This window comes from Mesoplodon densirostris, chromosome 19 (assembly GCF_025265405.1).
Source record: "Mesoplodon densirostris isolate mMesDen1 chromosome 19, mMesDen1 primary haplotype, whole genome shotgun sequence".
In the NCBI taxonomy this organism is placed as follows: domain Eukaryota; kingdom Metazoa; phylum Chordata; class Mammalia; order Artiodactyla; family Ziphiidae; genus Mesoplodon; species Mesoplodon densirostris.
The window spans coordinates 22,707,108-22,727,971 of NC_082679.1; the positions used below are offsets into that span (position 1 = coordinate 22,707,108).

The 20,864-nt window shown below is 49.1% G+C and overlaps 1 long non-coding RNA gene across 1 annotated transcript; it reads right to left on the reverse strand.

The window, feature by feature from the left end:
* Positions 1 to 2,209: 2,209 nt before the first annotated feature.
* On the reverse strand, positions 2,210 to 11,961 carry LOC132480165 (uncharacterized). Its single transcript, XR_009530609.1, has 7 exons — positions 11,807 to 11,961; positions 8,954 to 9,124; positions 6,644 to 6,813; positions 6,455 to 6,555; positions 4,348 to 4,393; positions 4,204 to 4,246; positions 2,210 to 2,263 (listed from the first exon to the last, which is right to left on the reverse strand). It is a non-coding gene; the product is annotated as an uncharacterized LOC132480165 (long non-coding RNA).
* Positions 11,962 to 20,864: the final 8,903 nt, after the last annotated feature.

Consider the following 20,864-nt stretch of genomic DNA (forward strand, 5'->3'; position numbering starts at 1 on the left):
GAACCAGAATTTACAGCCTGGCTCTTCTTCCTTCTTTGCCACCTTGAGGAAGTCATTTTCCCTGTTTGAGTCTCAGTTTTCTCATTCTGTAACTGGGATGGAAAATGCCTACCCACATATATCTGGTTGGTTTGTTTTTAATGCCCTTTAACTTTTTCTTGTTGTTGTTGTTTTGCTGTGTTGGGTCTTCGTTTCTGTGCGATTGCTTTCTTTAGTTGCGGCGAGCGGGGTCCACTCTTCTTTGCGGTGCGCGGACCTCTCACCGTCACGGCCTCTCGTTGCGGAGCACAAGCTCCAGACGCCCAGGCTCAGTAGTTGTGGCTCACGGGCCTAGTTGCTCTGCGACATATGGGATCTTCCCAGACCAGGGCCCTGCATCGGCAGGCAGACTCCCAACCACTGCACCACCAAGGAAGTCCCGAACCTGATGTTTCTTAAATGCTTTCCTGGATGGCAATCCAGGACACGAGTGTGTAATCTATACATGCATTTTAGAGCAAATATTCCACGAGTAATAATTATGCCAAGGGCATGGAAAACCCACTGATACTTGACCAGGCGATGGATCAAAACCTGGTGGCACAGTGGTTAAGAATTGCCTGCCAATGCGGGGGACACGGGTTCGAGCCCTGGTCCGGGAAGATCCCACATGCCGCGGAGCAACTAAGCCCATGCTCCACTAGTGAGCCTGCGCTCTAGCGCCCGCAAGCCACAACTACTGAAGCCTGCACGCCTAGAGCCCATGCTCTGCAACAAGAGAAGCCACTGCAACGAGAAGCCCGCGCACTGCAACGAAGAGTAGCCCCCACTCGCCGCAACTAGAGAAAGCCCACGCACAGCAATGAAGACCCAACGCAGCCAAAAATAAATAAATAAAATAAATAAAATTTAAAAAAAATAACAACACCTGTAGTTTGAAGGATTCTGAGTTAATCCTAGTGGAGGGCTCAGAGCAGTACGTGGCTCTTGGCTGGCACGCGAGAAACATCATCTATCATTGTTACTGTCATTATTACTGTCCATGTTGTCGTTAATAACAGCTCAGTGAGGTGGGCACTGCTCCCTCCTTGCCTCCCAGACCGGGGAAAGGGGTCACCCTGCTGCTGAGTGGAGGGCAGTGCCTGGCAGGATGGGGCTCCGGCTCAGCCCCCAACCAAGGACCAGGCAGTTCTGAGTTCCTAACCGCTAAATGGCCATAACCAAACCCGCCTCCTAGGACAGTCGTGACGTTCACTGACGTCACGTACAGGAGGTGCTGAGAACCTGACCAGGGACGTTATGGACATTAAGAGGATGGCACGGGTAAGAATAATGCACATTGTTACTCTTCCGTAAATGTAATAACATGAACATAATGTGTATTTGTTGGGTTCTGGATTTAGTCATTTATATTATGCCAGATAAATTATTTGGAATGTTACTGTGGTTGTTGTGAGGACTAAATGAAAATTACTGTAAAGGGCCTGGCATATGACAGGTATTTGGTAACTGATAGTTATGTTAATGAAGACGGAGGAGGGGGGAGTGGGAGGGAGAGAGAAGGGGGGGAGGAGGAAAAAGGATGGGGAGGGATGGGGAGCGAAGCGGGGAGGGGAGAGGCCACAGAAGAGGAAGAAGAGGGAGGGACGATTGGCACTGAGTAATGGGCCCGGCACACAGTAGGTGCTCAATAAAAGTCCACTGTGTTCCCCGCTCTGGGCTTTGCTCATCACCCCTGCCTTCATCTTCCAGGTGGAGACTGAGGTCCACAACAGTCGATCCCCTTCCCCCAGGTCACACACCCCACCCATGGCTGGGCCGGGACAGGACCCCCCAGCGCCCCCGCCCTGCCCACTGTGAACTCCAGAGCCAGCCTCTGCCTCTGTTCCAGCTCTGTAGCAGCTGCCCTCCAAGGCCAGGGACTCAGGACCACACCTCCTTCTCTGAGGGGCCGGAGGGCACAGCTGGGGGTCCAGCAGCTCCGGCCTCACCTCCACCCCACACTGCTCCTCAGTGACTGCCCCCTGCCCCCGTCCCGGCAAAGTGCCTCAGGGGATGAGTGCGACCCCTTCTCCCCTCCCCCACTGGCTGCCACCACAGGCGACTTGGGTGATGCCTGGAGCCCACGGCCTTCCCCGAGCCCCCGGGCCACTTACCCCAGGACCTTCATAGAAGGCACTTCGGGCCTCCCCGGGATTATCCAGGAGCTCATGACTGTCAAGCTGCACCAAGACCCGCCCCCACCCAAGGTCAAAGGTCAGCTGGGCAGTGGGCCGGCCCACCTCTAGAACAAAAACCAATTGAGGGTTACATGGGACAAAAAGACAAAGACGAGGTGGGGGGGTTGCGGGGGGAGATTCGAGGGGTACAGGAAACTCCGCCTCCAGAAAAGTCGCCCCAAAGAAAGGGGCTTGGCTGCAAGATTAAAATGCGAGGCAACCCCAGCACTGAGTCCGAGCCTCTCCTGACATGCCTGCCTTGAACTCTAGAATCCTGCCTCCGTGGCTTTGCTCAAGCGTCTTTGGTAACACATCTGGCAGGGCCGGTCACATTTGTCACCTCCTCCCGACAACTGTCCGTCCCTTCCTACTAAGTCACTCCTTCCACTGCCCAGCCCAAGCACCCGGCACGCCCTGCCACCCGGGCGCCTAACGTGCGTGTGTTCCCGTGTCTGGGAGCACAGGGACCTGTCTCGTTCCTGCAGACATAGGCAATGTCTACAACAGGCCCTAAGCGCCCAATGAATGGCTGTCCACAGCCAAGCCTCCCCAGTTTCTCTGTCCAGCTGATCTTTTTCCAGAACCCCAGACTGCTATATCCAATAGCCGCCCTTGGACTTCTGGCATCCACCTCGAACTCCCAGTCTCAGAGAACGGTACCACCACCCACTCAGCTGCTCAGGTCAAGTCCAGGAGGCATTCTGGATGCTCTTTCTTCCTCACCGTCTAAGCCACCAGCAAGTCTAGTGATCCTGCCTCCCAGACAGATCCCAGAGCCAGCGTCTGGTACCTCCTCCCGTGCCTGCCCTGGGGCCCAGGCCACCAACTTCTGCTCCACACTCGCCTCCGCTCCACAGATTATTTGATACATCCCCTCTCAAGGAGCTGAGCTCCGTCCCCTCCCTGTGAGTGTGGGCGCGCTTAGTGACTCGCTTCTAGCAAATGCAGTATGACGGAAGTGACAGTGTGCGACTTTGGAGACTAGGTCATAAAAGGCACTGAGCTTCCTCCTGGCTCTCTCCCTTGGGTCACTTGCTCTGGGGGAACCAGCTGCCATGCTGTGAGGACACTCAAGCAATCCTAGGGGGAGGCCCACATGGTGAGGAGCTGAGGCCTCCAGCCAACTGCCACGGCAGTGAGTCACTGTGGAGGCACATCCTCCAGCCCCAGACAAGCCCTCAGATGACAGTGGCTCCAGGCAACATCCTGACTGCTATACTCAGGGGAGACACTGAGCTAGACACCCAGCTAAGCACTCCCCAGTTCCTGACCCTCAGAAACTGAGAGCTCTAACAAATGTTGTTTTAAGTCACTAAGTGATGGGATAACTTGTTATGCAGCTGTGGGTGACTGATACAGCTCCTCATGGCTCAACAGACATCCACTCTCCCCCACTTTGTTCCGTTCTCTGGAGGGCAAACGGAATGTGGCATTCTCCTGCTTAATAACCCGTCAGAACTGCCTGTCACGTTCAGAATAAAGTCTGAACTCCTCGATCAAGTCCTCCAAGCCCTTCATGACCTGGTGATTTTTGTCCACTCCAGTCTTACCACCTTCTCGTTTCCCCTTCATTCCGGCCCCACTGGCCTTCTTTCTCAAACTTTCCAACCTTCCTACCTGTCCTTCCCCTGCCCAGAGCGCCATGGGCACCTCCCTTTGATCCTTCAGGTTCACACCAGCTAGAGAAGAAGCCCCTGCTTCCGCCTCCCATTCATTTTCTTTTAAACCTCTTTTGTTGTGCAAGTGACATTATTATTTCTTATGCTGCTCTGCATGGTGCTTTCCACCATCACCTTTATTAGCTCTCGGTTGCTTTGTTTACCAAGGAAATGTGTATGGAGTGAGGGCAGGGATTTGCCATCTCTTTCACTCTCTGCCATAACCCTGGGGCCTGGCTCATGGAAGGCAAGGGGCAGATGTCTACTGCATCAGCGGGGAGTGTCTCTCAGCTCCCAATTCCACAGGCCCCTGCCCTGGGGATGCTTCTCCCTGCCCCAGCACTCACCTTCTCAGATCCATGTAAGAAGTCGTTGAGGGCCTGAGGGTCACTGAAAGAGAGAAGGGGAGAGACATTTGAGGAGATGAGGGACAGGGGAGGGGAGGGAGAGGGTGGGGGAGGGTGGGGTGGGGTGGGAAGCCCATTACTCACCAAATCACGTCTAGTAAGCATCTCCCATCCTCATCATCCATCGCCACTGGACGGGGCGGGGCGGGAAGAGGGTAAGGGAGACAAGTTAGATGTCGGCAGCGTGCCAGGACCCTCCCTGCAAGGACCATTCCCTGGGGCCAAGACCCCTGGAGGGGTCAGGGTTTCTGTCCCCTTAAGTCTAGGGGCATGGGTAGGGGTGGGGCAGGTGCCCTCCATACCAGAGCCTCCTGATCAGAGACAGACAGCTGCCTTTTCCTCCTCCCTCTCTCTCCCCAGCATCTGATGATGATGGTGATGACATCAACCCAGACTGAGTCCTGATCACATGCAGGCCCCATTCTAAGTGCTTCACACACATGTATCTCATTTAATCCCCACAGGATCCCTCGAGGTGGGTCCTGCCACCCCCGCTTTGCAGATGAGTAAAAGGAAGAGCTGAGACCATGGTTCTCTGTCTCCCAGCTAGCAGGTGGCAGAGCCAGCCCTGAACCCACAAGTCTGGCCCCAAGCCTGTGCTCCTGTCCTACACGTGACTGGGTGAAGGAGGGAGGGAGGGGAGGCGGCATGAAGGGGCCCAGGCTCTGGGTCCCCCTGGAAGACACATGCAGCGTGGTTCTCAAGGAAGGGAACAGAGAGGGAGAGGGGCCAGGAGGGCAGGCGCTCTGAGTCAGAGGAACCGCCAGAGCCGGGCCGAGCCTGTCAGAATGATGAGGATGAGGACGGCTAACATTTGGCTCCTGCTTACCATGTGCCAGGCACTGTCCCAAGCGTTTCACAAATGTTAGTTTGTTCAGCCCCCATGGGAAAGGGATGCCGTGTGCCCCAGTTTACAAGTGAGAAAACAAGTTCTCTGTTTGCCCATCCACCCCTGCGCCAACCACCACTGCTCCAGACATCCTACCAAGCTTCCATACACCCATCTTTACAAACTTCCACCCAACCGCCCATCTTTCTTGTCTTCCAAACACACAAACTGACCCGTCCTTCCATCCGCTCCTCCTTTTTACTGTTTTGGGCCGCACTGAGAGGCTTGCGGGATCTCAGTTCTCCGATCAGGGACTGAACCCGGGCCCGGGCAGGGAAAGCACTGAGTCCTAACCACTGGACCGCCAGGGAAGTCCCCATCCGCCTATCCTTCCATCAGCCCACGCAGCCTTGCCTCCCAACCACGCAGACAGAACACGATGAGAAATCACACACAATCCCAGTCCAGGGCCATGGAGTTGTTACCCTCTCTTTTTCTTCTTGGTAGGGGGAGGGGGATTGTCCCGAACTCACTGAGGACATGGTGACTGTCGTGCCCCCCCCAGCTGGGTCACCACCCCTAACCCTCAATAGCATTCTCTGAACTTCCTGATCACCACTACAGCCCCTATTACCCTCGACGGCTCTGTGACGTAAAGAATATCAGGGAGGGAACCCATATGGTTATTTCAGGGGCTTCTCTGGACAGTACCCAGGAGAGTCTGATGAAAACAAAAGACCCTCTTGCCAGAAACATGCATGTGGGCCAGAAATGTTACACGTTCTTTCCCAGGGGGAAGTGTGTCATGGGACACACACACACACACGTATGCACACACGTACACACTTCACGGGCCCTGGGTTAACAAGCCCAGTCTAGAACAGAAACACATGGCCCCGGAGCCTCACACACCTAACACGCTCGCCTCTAGAGCTGGCCCCGGGGACTGTCCCCAGAGAGGCCCTTCCAAGGCTCTTGCTGCATCCGTGCGGCAAGATAACACACTCTCTCTGGCTTCATATCTCCGCCCACACCCACTGTCTTCCCATGTCACCAGCTCTGTGGCCTACGAGCCCCTGCCCTTCCCAACCAGCCTAAGGTGGGCAAGGCCTGGCCAGGGGATGACAAGGCAGGATCTGCAGAGAACCTGGAGAAGACGGAAAGCGGGGAGGGAGATCCTGCCTGCAGATGGCATGGAGGTTGGGGGGGAATGGCCCGAATGACCCAGGGGGCCCAGGCTGGAGAGGGCGGGGCTGAAGGATGTGGCTGAGCCAGGCTCTTCCAAGAAGGAACGTCCCTTCCGGGGAGGTGGACGGGAGACCACGGCCCCTCCGGGAATGAGCGGGATGCTTGGCTGGTTACCTGCGCTACAAACGAATCATGAAGGGAAGGAGGGGGCGTCCACTCCAGCTCTACGCAGGGCCCCCAGCTGGGGATGTGGGGAGGGTCCTTTTGGGGGCCAGCTGTGGAGAGAGAATGAGAGAGAGGCTGTGAGTGAGACAGTCAGTGAAAAGGAGAAAGATGTAGCCAGAGAGACGAGAGGTCAAATACCAGTTTAAAACCACAGGAAAGGGGCTTCCCTGGTGGTGCAGTGGTTGAGAGACCGCCTGCCGATGCAGGGGATGTGGGTTCGTGCCCCGGTCTGGGAAGATCCCACATGCCGTGGAACTGCTGGGCCCATGAGCCATGGCCGCTGAGCCTGCGCGTCCGGAGCCTGTGCTCTGCAAGGGGAGAGGCCACAACAGTGGGAGGCCCGCATACCGCAAAAAAACAAAAAAAAACCCAAAAACCCACAGCAAACAACACTGTACATTATCACATATATATATGCAGACACACTGCACTATATCTACATACACTGTGTGTACATATATATATATATATATTCACACACACACCCATCATGCAATAGTATATAACATTATATGATATAATCCATCAGCACTTCAATCTAGCAAAATACAGTCAGGTCTCATCATCTGAAGTGCTTATGTCCTATAAGGTCACCGTGAATTTGGGATTATGGCCACTGAGCCGCAGCCCCTGGGGAAAGACAGGGTTAGCTTCCTGCCAGCTTCTGGTCCCATTCTCATCAACCCATCAATATATCCCCTTGGTTTATGTGTGTTTCTGTTTAAAGACACCTTGTTTGGGACTTCCCTGGTGGTGCAGTGGTTGAGAGTCCGCCTGCCAATGCAGGGGACACGGGTTTGAGCCCTGGTCCAGGAAGATCCCGCATGCTGTGGAGCAACAGAGCCCGTGCGCTACAACTACTGAGCCTGGGCACCTAGAGCCCGTGCTCTGCAACAGGAGAAGCCACCGCAATGAGAAGCCCGCGCACCACGAGAGTAGCCCCTGCTCGTCGCAACTAGAGAAATCCCGCGCACAGCAACGAAGACCCAACTCAGCCATAAATAATAAATAAATAAATAAATTTATTTAAAAAATAATTTAAAAAAACAATAAAGACACCCTGTTTAACATAAACGGTTGATTCGCTCACACCGAGCTCAAGGCCCACAGCGCTGTAACTCATGCCTGAGGGCAGGTCACCTCACACGCGCGATCTCTCCAGAGCACATCGCAGCCTTCCTGTGCTTATGGACAGTGGGCGGCCCTTCAGCCCTACATGGGAGGGGCCGGGTTTAACAGCAAAACCACCCACAAAAAGCACAAAAGTGCAAAACAACAGGGCGCTAAAGAGGATGCTTCCTTATAGCTCTCGAGCTGAACAGAGAGGCAGAGGGTCGCCGCGTTCAACCTCAGCTGGTAGCACGTGCATCGGGAGACTCAAGATAGACTCACGGCTCTGCACACGTCTGCAAGTGACCAGGAAAGCGCCGTGAGTACTGATTTGGGGGTTAACAATGTTAGCAAATAGGCGGATTCACAAATATGGAATCCACAAATAACAAGGATTGACCTGATGACAGTAATGATGGTGGCTGTGACGACGATGATGATGGCTGCTGGTTTGAAGTACTCTGCACGTATCAGCCTGTTCACCGTCTTTGAATCCCTATGAAGCAGGTGATTTTCGCAGCCCCATTCCACAGATGAGGAAGGCGAGGCTCAGAATGGTGAGCCATACGCCCTATATCCCTCCAGTGGTCAGTGGTCAGGCTGGGGTCTGAGCCAAGGTCGGCTGACTCCAGAGTCCCCGCCCTTAACCACTATCCCACAGACTGTCCTCTCCTCATATTGTTTCTCTTTTAAATGTGAAGCCAACACGCCACAGGGTCAAGATAAGACGAAGCTGGGTGACAGCCTTTGTTAGCATTTTGTGAATGCCTGGGATAGCTCAGATCCAAAAAAGCGATAAAGCGAGCAGATGGAAGAGAGAGCAGGAACGAGAGCTGCTTCTCCTTTTTATGGAGAGCCCCAGGCCCTGGAATGATCTAGAAAGCATCTGTCACAAGACCCTGGAACACGGGATCCTGGCCCATCTAGATTCCAGGTGCACTGCCCTGGACCAGGGTGATCACAAGCGCCCAAGGTGGCTTTGGGAGCGCCGCCAGCTCCATGTGGGTTCCCCCCTCCTCCATGCCCCAAGCTTTGGGTGTGGCCCAAGTTCTGTAAACGTCGGACCAGAAGTAGAGCCAGGAGGTGGGTGTCTCCTGAACAGGGCTCTCCAAAGGGGATCTGCGGGTGAATGTCCAGTGGGAGGCTCCAGCCTGTGAGAATCTGTTATCCATGTGTTTTCATTCAGATGGTAACAGCAGAGCAATGGACGAGGGGGACTTTCTGGGGAGAGGGCAAGGTTCTGCATGGTGATGGGGTGTCTGTTACATGGGGGTTTAAATATTCACAGCTCAGGTTTCTATATGTCAACACATATCAATTCAACCATGTTAATTTTACCTTTAAAAAACTGTACAAAACAGGGCTTCCCTGGTGGCGCAGTGGTTGAGAGTCCGCCTGTCGATGCACGGGACGCGAGTTCGTGTCCCGGTCCGGGAAGATCCCACATACCGCAGAGCGCCTAGGCCTGTGAGCCATGGCCGCTGAGCCTGCGCGTCCGGAGCCTGTGCTCTGCAACGGGAGACGCCACAACAGTGAGAGGCCCGCGTACCGAGAAAAAAAAAAAAAACCAAAACTGTACAAAATAAATAATCAGCATAGAGTTGTAGTGGGGGAGGAGAGCTAACAGACATGGCAAATGTTGGTAACTGTTAGAGTTGGATGATGGCTACCTGGGGGCTCAGTACACCGTTCTAGTTAATGTACATCTTCTCGAAAGTTTCCATAATAAAACGAAAACCATTTGTCAATGATCAGTAGGTCCGGGGTTCCTCTGAGATGGGTCCCCTGTTCAGGTGCCAGGGTTGGCATCTATGTCACCTATCAGGTTGATGCCAAGAGGCCCAGCATGGGGTTACAGTTTGGGGTTGGAGTCAGCAGTTCAAATCTCCACTTCCCCACACATGGGCTGAAGTCGGGCAAGTGACTTCACTGCTCTAGGCTTCAGTGCCCTCATCTGTAAAATGGGCACAATCATAGTCCTTATTTTCACATAGGGCAGTGGAGAGGCTCTTAGGCCTTTAATCCTCTGGTGTAGTAAAGTATTTGTAAGCGATAGATACTGTTACACAATCATTTTAGCTGCCATTGTGAATCTTACCTAGTGGGGCAACTCCCAAAGCTTTCTGGCCACAGCACAGTCAGGTTGGACAAAAGTCCCCAGGCCCCAGCTTTTCCACCTGGTGCCTTTTGTCACATTTGGCCCTTGAGCACATTTTGAAGGGTTTACACCCAAGGCAATAGAAATGAAAGCAAAAATAAACAAATGGGACCTAATCAAACTTATATGCTTTTGCACAGTAAAGGAAACCAGAAACAAAAGGAAAAGACAACCTATAGCCTGGGAGAAGATACCTGCAAATGATGTGACTGACAAGGGCTTAATTTCCAAAATATACAGACAGCTCATACAACTCAATAACAACAAAACAAACAACCCAATCAAAAAGTGGGCAGAACACCTGAATAGTCATTTCTCCAAAGAAGACATACAAATGGTCAACAGGCACATGAAAAGATGCTCAACATTGCTAATTATCAGAGAAATGCAAATCAAAACTACAATGAGGTATCACCTCACACCCGTCAGAATGCCATCATCAAAAAGTCTACAAATAATAAATGCTGGAGACAGTGTGGAGAAAGGGGAACCTTCCTGCACTGTTGGTGGGAATGGAAATGGGTGCAGCCAATATGGAGAACAGCATGGAGGCTCCTTAAAAAATTAAAAATGGAGTTACCATATGGAAGGGTTTACATATCATTTGATTATGCACGTGGTCCGACTTCAACTGCCAGGTACCAGGTCTCCTTGGGTCCTTCCAAACCCCTGTTGTTACCCCATTTGTCAGGTGAGATAAACGAGGCTAAATAGAGTGGTGAAGGGGAAACCATGGGCCACACACAACCAGTGATACGTGCCCCCTACCCACTCATGCACAAGGCTACCCAGGAGCCTGCATCTTTCAACCCAGCAGACAGAGGGAGCCTTGAAAGACACAAATGAACCCACTGAGAATGGAAAGACAGAATTTGAATGCTGTCTGGATATCTGATGATACTAAGAAATTGTGATTAAGATTCTAGGTATAACAGTGGCATAGTTTTTTTGTTTTTCTGCTTTTTTTCCTTTAGAGTTCTTACCTTTTAGTAATACATCCTAAAATACATAGGGGTGAAATGATCAAATGTCTGTGATTTACTGCAAAATAATCCAGTTCTGGGAGGTCAGGGGCATACTGACCTGCGCTGTCCAATACGGAAGCCACTAGTCATGTGTGACTACGCGCATTTAAGTTCAAGCTAATGAAATGAAATTAGGGCAAATGACTTGAGTAGTTATTTGTCCAAAGGAGATATACAAATGGCCATAAGCACAGGAAAAGATGATCCACACCACCAATCATTAGGGAAATGCAATCAAAACCACAGATGCCGCCTCACCCCCATTAGAAGGGCTACTATCAAAAAACCAAAAATTAACAAGTCTTGCCGAGGACCTGGAGAAACTGGAACCCTGGTGCTCTGTTAGTTAGTGGAAATGTAAAATGTTGCAGCTGCTGTGAAAAACACTTTGGCGGTTCCTCAAAAAATTAAAAATAGAATTAGCATATGACCCAGCAAGTCCACTTCTGGATATATACACAAAAGAATTGAAAGCAGGGTCTTGACGACATATTTATACACCCACAATCACAGCAACACTATTCACAAGAGCCAAAAGGTAGAAACAACCCAAGTGTCCATCAACAGATGAATGGATAAGCCAAATGTGGTGTCTATTTACAATGGAATAGCATTCAGGGAGGAAATTCTGATACACGCAACAGCATGGATGACCTTAAGCTAGGTGAAATGAGCCAGTGACAAAAAGACAAAGATACCATCTGATGCCACTTATGACGGAGACACAGGAAGTAGAATGGCAGCTGCCAGGGGCTGGGGGCAGGGGAGGAGAAACCGGGAGTTATTGTTTAGTGGGTGCAGAGTTTCAGTTCTGCAAGATGCTACAAGTTCTGGAGAAGGATGGGGGTGAAGGTTGCACAACTATGCAAACGCACTTACTGTCACTGAATCGTACACTTCGAAATGGCTGAGATGGTAGGTTGTGTTATGTATATTTTACTGCAATAAACAAATGGGAAAAAAAGGGGACAAGGAGGAATGTGAAAGTTTTAAATAAAAAAGATTTACCTTAAGAGTGTAAAGGAAATTAAACATTTAGTTCGCGGTCACGGTGGCGACATTTCGTGGGCTTGACGGCCACGCGTGGCTGCTGGCTACCACACAGGACACCGCAGATCTAGAATATTCCCACGGTGGCAGAAAGCTCTCTTGGACAGCGCTGGTCTGTCAGAGTGGCGGAAAACTGAAAATTGGCAAAGAGTTGGTTGATGGGGTCCATGTTTTACTATTCTACTTTGTGCACATTTGCAGTTTTCCAAAATGAAAATTTTTTATTTTGAAAATACTTGAACATCAAAAAATCATACGTCTCCCTGATTTTTTGTCGTCTGTCTCCCACACCAAAATGTCAATCCCCCCACAAGGACAGGGATTTTGTCTGTTTTGTTCCCTGTGGGACACCCAGAGCCTGCACAGAGCATGGCACATGGTAGGGGGTCACTAAATATTTGTGGGGTGAACAAATGAATTTACACAGGTGGTTAAACAAACCCAATCATTCGTTCAAAGAGCAGCCTGGTGAGAAAGGCATTTACTAATTGCCCGCTCTGTGTCCAGCATGGGGGAGAGCTGAGGATACCGTAACGAACAAAAGCAGACCCAGTCCTTGACTTTGGGCAAGATCAGGACTAGTGGTTCTCAACCAGGGGTGACATTAGACGCCCCTCTCCTTCCTCGACACACACATACTCAAAAAGCTTTTGAAAAAGTGACCCGGGGAGGTGGGGGACACACAATTAGCATGCAAAGCTGCAACCCCAAATTACGCACAGGGGAGTGGACGCCTTGCGCTCCTTCAGAGCAGAAGCTTTAAAAGCAATTGCACGGTTCTGCCCAAGTCCTGGCATGACAATGGGTACGTGGACGAAGCCACAGCCAATGCACGAAGCTCGGACACACGAGCGAGAGAGGAGCCTTTGCTGCTGTCAGCTGCTGAGATCTAGGGCTCACTCATTACTGCAAAGCACTCAGCCGAAGCTGGCTGATACATCTAGGAAGAGCCTACCCTGCCCCAGTGCTTCCTTGGTATCAGGCCCTGTGCTAACCCCACACCTATTGATTCCTCCCAGTCCCCGGGGAGACAGGAGGAACATTTCCCACAGCGCAGGAAACTGAGGCTCCCAGGGGTCAGGACACTTGCCCCAAACCACACTGTGAGGCCAGAATTTGAACTCAGACCCTGTGATTCTGAAGAACCTCCTTCTCCACCACTGGGCTATCAAAAGCACGAAAAGATGGGCTTGCGAAACCACAACCAGCTCAAGAGAACAGCCACGATGCAACAATGACAAAGTGTCCTTCCAGAAAATCCTGTGAATTCCTCCGGCACTTGGAATGCCATCGGAGTTTTGCGTTGTCATCAGGAGTTGTGCAGAAGCCAGGCTGCTGAGCAGGATACAGAATTAAAAGTCCCCGCAAAGCTCCAGAAACAGGCTAATTTTAATTTAGATTTAATTTAATGCTAGTAACCCTCAGGTTATTTGCAAGTCATAAAAATCAAAGTCGACGGAACACTACCATTTGCTCATGGGAAGTGATAGGGGAAGAGGATGTGGCAAAGTCTAGCTGGTGCTTTTCCAAACACCATTTCCCCACCCCTCCTCGCCTTGCTCACAGAAGCCTGATGCTGTTCGGGGTAAACCCTGCCAATTCCAAGATGTAAACAAACGCTGTTCTGAGTCAGTCAGTCTTTTTCAAACTATGGGTCATGCCTTTGAGGGTTGTGAAATCAAATTAGCAGGTTGTGACAAGGAATTTTGTTTTAAGTTAAAGAGTATGGGGTCAAATGGAATGAGATAGAATAGGAAATATTAAAAGGCATCACACAGGGTAAGCAAAAGGATCAGTTTGTGATACTCGTTTCAATTTTGTGTGTCTCTGTGTGTACATATTTCTGACTGTGGGTTGTGGCCAAAATAGCTTTAAAATAATTGGACGAGGCCAGTGACACTGCTCTCCCCTTTATCAGCCATTCACTTTCCCAGGCTTCCTAGCAGCTAGGCTAGCCATAGTTTTGCAAATAAGTAAAAGCCAAAGTGTACAGAGTTGGGTTCTGCTCAATGAATCTTTTGGGGAAGACAGAATTTGGGAAAGGTTTTCTTCCAGAATATAAAGACAGAGCTTCTCTAGGGAGAAAGTCTTTTGCTTCCTGCTTCCAGCTTTGAATACAGTTGAGAAGACTGGAGCTGTGGCAGCTATTTTGCAATCATGAGGCAATAAATCTGAGGCTGGTAAGCCCACCTACGGAGGATGACTGATGAGAGGAGAGAAAAAGACTAGGTTCTTAACAACTCCTCATGGGTTGCCTGCCTCCAGACTTCTTAATCCTTACAGTTTAAGCCACTGTTAGGTTTTCCGTTATTTGCAGTCAAACACAACCTGACACAAACGAGTTGGCATTTCTACACATCTTTGCAGCCCATCACAAGGACTCTCAAAGCCTTCCGTGGGTCAAGGACTGTACTCTGTGAATCCGCTGATTCAGAAGAGAGGCCCAGCAAAATGGGAGAGGGCTGATGGCAAGGGGATCTGGAAAAAAGACCACTGGGGCCAAAAACTCTTCTTCTCCCTAGTCCCACTGTTTACAGCTCCTCCTATTTATTATCCAACCCTTGAACTTGGGCTGGCCTTCTGACTTGCCTTGGCCAACAGAATGTGGTGGAAGTGATGGTGTGCGTTTCTGAGCCTACTCTTTGCCCAGCTGCCATGTGACAAAGTCCAGGCTAGCCTTTCGGAGGACAAGAGACACATGCCCATCACCTCTATCATCCAAGCTCACAGCCAGCCAAGCCCTAGAAGCAGAGCTGCCTAGCTGACCTACAGCTGACCACACCCAGGTAAGACAGAAGTAACGAGAGGTAGCCAAGGCCAAATTCTAACCAGTGGAACCACAGTTTTGTTTTAATCCACTGTGGCACATCGTGTTTTCCAAAGATGGCTGAAATAATGTCTACAACCTCCCATGATCTACCAAGGTGTGATCTTGCCAGTCCCCTTGAATTGAGGAAACTTTGTGACTACTTCAACCAGGACAGTGCAACAGAAGTGCCACTATGTGACTTCTGAAGCTAGGTCATAAAAGTCAACTCAGTTTCTGCCATGTCCACCAGGACATTTACCCTGGAAGCCCTAAGCCACCTTAGTAGAATTCTTACCACTCTGAGGCCACCATGCTATGGGGAAGCCTAAGCTAGACACATGGAGAGACCATGAGTAGATGCTCTGGTTGATGGTCTTATCTTCAAGTCATCCCAGCCCAGGTGCCATGCATGGCGTATGAACAAGCCCTCAGCCCCCAGCGTGCGAGTCTTCCTAGCCAAGACCGCCGACATCATGGAGCAGAGACCCACTATGTCAAATTCCATGTCAAATTCTTGGCCCATAAAACCTGTGAGCATAATACAGTTGTTCCATTAAGCTGCTACATTTTGGGGTAATTTGTTAAACAGCGACAGTAACCAGAACAGCCTCTAAAGTTGGGGGTTATTTGTTATGTGGAGGCAGCTAGCTGATACAGCCCACTCTAGAGACTAAGTACCAACTTTGACCTCACACCTCTGACTCACCCAACTCTTTCTTTTTTTTTTTAATTCATTCATTTATTTTTGGCTGCATTGGGTCTTCATTGCTGCGTGCAGGCATTCTCTGGTTGCGGCGACGGGGGCTATTCTTTGTTGTGGTGCACGTGCTTCTCACTGTGGTGGCTTCTCTTGTTGCGGGGCACGGGTTCTAGGTGCATGGGCTTCAGTAGTTGTGGCATGCAGGCTCAGTAGTTGTGGCTCACGGGCTCTAGAGCGCAGGCTCATTAGTTGTGGCGCACGGGTTTAGCTGCTCCGCAGCACGTGGGATCTTCCCGGACCGGGGACTGATCCCATGTTCCCTGCATTGGCAGGTGGATTCTTAACCACTGTGCCACCAGGGAAGTCCCTCACCCAAGTCTTACCCATTCCACCTCCCAAATCTCTCCACTTTATCTCCTCCTCTCCATGACCACTATTCCTGCCCAGATCCAGGCCTCACCATCTCTCTTTTCATCTATCCATCCACCCAGACTTTTGGGGAGAGAGAAAGAAAGAGCTCTTTGGAGAGCAATTAAAATCGACACCACCTTTATGTTCAGTGACCTTTAGAGTTCTAAAATCACTGAATTCGTTTAACAACATAAAAGCGTGCCCTATAAAACTTGGATTGTTCATAAAGCAACTGGTGTCTAGCTCCTAAAAGCCTTGTTTACACAGGTAGTCACCCACTAGAAATGTTTGGTATGTTCTCTCTTTCCCTTTTTGCCATTCACCGCTGTTCTAAATGAAGCTATAAAGCCACAGACTTGCCAAGAAAATCAGGCATCTGAAAAGGTTTTTGAATTTTTTTCTTAATACTAGTGTATAAAAAACAGGGGGGAAACTCTGAGGAGTGAAACAGGTAACGGGGTGGGGTGAAGGGAACAAAAGCAGCGATTACACTGACCAGACACAGGGCTGCCCAGGGCATCAAGCAAAAGAGAACACTTCAAGTTCAGGAAAAAATGGAGTTAAGAGAAGCGAAGGGGAAAGAAAAGCCCCTACAACATTCCACACATGCTTTAGACCACTTGTTCCTAAACGTGGGCAGACACCAGAATCACCTGGAAGGCTTTTAAAAGAAAGAATGAAAGAATGGACTTCAGAATCAGCAGGTTGGGGGCAGGGGCGGGGGGTGCTGAAAATTTGCATTTCTAACAAGTTCCCAGGTGATGCTGATGCTGCTGGTCCAAGGACCACTGCTCTAGAAGCTTTTGTCTCTTTAGTTTTCCTTCTGGGGCTCTTGCTCTTGCATAGAACACAAGCCACCAGTTCCTAGCCAGTGCCCAGGCCCCTGACAATGTGGCCTCGCAGGGTCCTCTCCGAGGCTCAGGAGGGTCCAACAGCCAGTCTCAGTCTGATATCCTTTTAAACAGAACTTGGATTTGGTTCCATTCAGCAATGTACCCTCCTAAGAGGACGACTCACAGTGAGTATAGGCCTTTTGCCCCTTTGCCAGAGACTTCCTTTCTCAGCCTCCTTTGCAGCCAAGTGTGGACATGGGAAGATTTTTACTTTTGAATAAAAAAGACAGAACCTTACATTGGGAAGATTATTTGCCCCTACTCTTTCCTGCTTGAGAGAATGTTGTGAAGCATGGTGACAATGGTCAGTGCTACAGCAGCCATTTTGCACTCCTGAGGGGGAAGGCCCAGTGAATCAGAGACAGACCCAGCATCCTGGCAATACTGAGCTGCCAAATATTCCTGGAATGGCCTTCAACTAGATATGTTGTTCCAGAAGAGAACTAAAAGCCTGAATTAACTAAGGTTAAACATACACCTACTCTATGACCCAGAAATTCCACTTCAAGGAATTGACTTAATGGATGTGAAAAGTATGTCTACAAAAACATTTGTACAGAAATTTTCATAGCAGCATTATTCACAAAAGCCCCAAATTGGAAACAGCACAGTGTCCATCGACTGGTAGATGGAGAAACAAATTATGTTATATCCACGCACTTGAATACAGCTTGATAATGAAAGGTAATAAACTACTGATACACACAAGGTCATAGATGAATCTGAAATCCACAATGCTGAGGAAAGGAAGCCAGACACAAAAGACCATTCACTGTGCAATCCCCTTGAAGTAAAGTTCTAGTGAAAGTGATGGGGAAAAAAATCGGAGGTGTGATTGCCTTAAGTGAGCAGCAGGAGGGGGAGAGGGCTAAGTACTGACTAGGAAGGTCCACGAGGAAATCTTCTGGGATGATGGAAATGGTCTGTAGCTAGATCTGGGTGATGGTTACATAGGTAATATTTGCCAAAATTCATCAAGCAGTGCACTTAAGGTTTGTGCCTTTTATTATACTTAATTTGTATCCAAGTAAAGCACAGCTTAAAAAAACAAAAAACAAAAAAACCCTACACAATCCATTCTTGTTATTCGTGGTAGTTATGTTCGACAAAGTTGCCACAAACACTGAATTAGAAAATAAGGAACTATTGCTCCTGGGGGAAATACAGTTTCTTATGAGCCTCTGGTCCCAACATTTTCATCAACTGATCAATACATAACCCTGCTTTTACGTGTGTTTCTGTTTAAAGACGCCTGATTTAATATATACGGCTGATTCATTCGCAGTAAACCCATAACCAACGGCGCTGTAACTCACACCTGAACGAAGCTCATCTGAGACACATCACAGCCTTCTGGAACTTAGGAACACTAGCCAACACTTCAGCACAATGTTTGCGGGGCATTTTAAACAGCTAAACCAGCAACCAAAAGCCCCAAAATGTGAAAAACGTGGCACTAAACAGACCAAGAAAAAGCCACTTGGCTATAGTAAGAGCTGAAACAAGAAGACAGAGGGTCGCCCTGGTTGATCTCAGCTGGGAACAGGCACACAGCACAACTCAAATTTTTCCCTTGCTCTGCACATGTCTGTAAATGACCGGGAAAGCACCCGGTGTGCTGATCTGGGGTTACAAAGAAATTTTAGCAGGTAGATGAATTCACAAATATGGCATGTGGGAATGAGAATCAACAGTACAGGGAAATATTGGTCAAGATTATAGCACATTTATTTACCCTTTACCTGGAGATTTCACTCATGGTCTGATCCTACAGGTACAACCTGATATATCCAAAATTATACATTTAGGAGGTTTTTAGGGCAAGGTGTGTGTCTACCAGCGAGATATTGGAAATAATCCACTGGCCATCACGGGAAAACAGGTTAAATAAACTGGGTCCATCTAAATGGGAATACTATGCAGCTGTAAAAAAGAATGAAGAATACAAATGGCCACCTATATGGGAAAAGAATCTGAAAAACAATACATATATGTACATATATAACTGAATCACTTTGCTGTATACCTGAAATTAACACAACATTGTAAATCAACTATACTCCAACGTAAAATTAAAAAAAATTTTTTTTAAAGAATAGAAATGGCCAACAAGCCCATGAAGAGATGTTCAACATCAATAGCCACCAGGGAAATGCAAATCAAAACCACAAGTGGATGGGCTTCCCTGGTGGCACAGTGGTTGAGAGTCCGCCTGCTGATGCAGGGGACACGGGTTCATGCCCCGGTCTGGGAAGACCCCACATGTCGCGGAGCGGCACGGCCTGTGAGCCATGGCCACCGCGCCTGCGCGTCCGCAACAGGAGAGGTCACAACAGTGAGAGGCCCGTGTACCGCAAAAAAAAGAAAAAGAAAAACCCCACAAGTGGAGACTGCTTCACCCACTAGGATGGCTACAATCAAAAAGACAGACAATAATCAGTGCTGGTGAGGATGTGTAGAAATCAGAACACTCATACACTGCTGGTGGGAATGGAAAATGGTGGGGCCTCAGTGGAAAGTAGTCTGGGAAACTCCCCAAACAGTTAAACACTGTTACCATGTGACCCAGCAATATCATTCCTACATATATACCCAAGAGAAATGAACACATGCATTCACACAAAAACCTGTATACAAATGTCCATAGCAGCATTATTCATAATAGCCAAAAGGTTGAAATAACCCAAATGTCCACCAACGGATGCATGGATCCACAAAACGTGGTCTCTCAATTTGGTGGGATATTACTCAGACATCAAAAGGAATGAGGTACTGATATACCACAGTACAACATGGATGATCCTTGAAAGCATCATGCTGAGTGAAAGAAGCCAGACACAAAGGACCATATATTGTATGATCCCATTTTATGAACTGTCCAGAATAGACAAATCCACAGAGACAGAAAGATTAGTGGTTGCCAGAGGCTGTGGAGAGGGAGGAATTTGAAGTGGCTGTTCTTGGGCACAAAATTTTTTGGGGGGGGGTGATAAAAATGTTCTGAAACTAGATAGTGGTGATGGTTGCACATTATATAATCTTGAATATATAACCTGTGAATCTACTAGAAAGTGCTGAATTGTACACTTTAGATGGGTGAATTTCATGGTATGTGAATTATATGTTAATAAAGATGCTATTTTTTAAAAAGGAACAAGGATGTTCTCCATATACTGACAGAGAAAGTTCTCCACGACTATTGTTCTGTACGAAAGTAAAATGCAGAACAGTGTATAAAACGTTACCATCTGCTTAAAGACAGTAGGGAGGAGATACAAGAATATATATTCTAGTAAATCCACTATATATCTACTCAAAAAAAAAAAGACTATATATCCTAAATGCCTTTCTAGGTCTAAAGAACTTCCAGAAGGATCTCTACAGCACTAAACCCACTTATGAACTAGGAGGGGGACCCAGCAGATGGGACAAAGATGGGACGGAGACACTCCGCTGCAAATGTTTCAAAAATAGCTTTTGGTTTTTTATAATTTGTTTTTTGGTTTTGGGGGGTTTTTTTGGCCATGCCCCGAGGCTTGTGGGATCTTTGTTCCCTGATCAGGGATTGAACACAGGCCAGAGCAGTGAAGGTTCCAAGTCCTAACCACTGGACCACCAGAGAATTCCCCAAAATGTACATTTTAAAAAATGTGTTAAAAAAAAAATAAGAGGAGAGTTTCCACCATCACTCATCAGCGTAAACTGTTACTTGCAGCCAAATGCACACAAACTAAAAAGCTATTCAGTGGTAAAAGGAAGAACTGGGATTTGAACCCAGACTTCGGGACACCAAATCCTTGGACAGCCTTCCAGGACTCCCCACTGCCTCAACTCCAGTGTCCATGAAAATGCTGGGAAACTGGGCATCTGCTGGCACGACCTCCCTTCCCTCTACCCTTTCCCAGCAGAAATTCTTTTCTTCCTGAACTTGTCAGGAGCCTTCCCTAATCATGGCCCGATTTCTCTCACATGATGCTTGAGGCAGAACCACTGGGGAGTCCTGAGAAGTGGGAGCCTGAGGTCTACCCCACGAGGGCCAGGGAGCTGGGTGGGCAGGTCCTGAGCCAGCCATGGGTTTGTGGTCCTGGTTTCAAGATGTCACACTTCATCCTGTTTCTTAACAAATGCTCCCCACCCTCCTCCAGGGCTTACTTACAAGCAGCAACGTCCGTCTAACCCTGTCTGTGCTCACCGTCTGGAGGG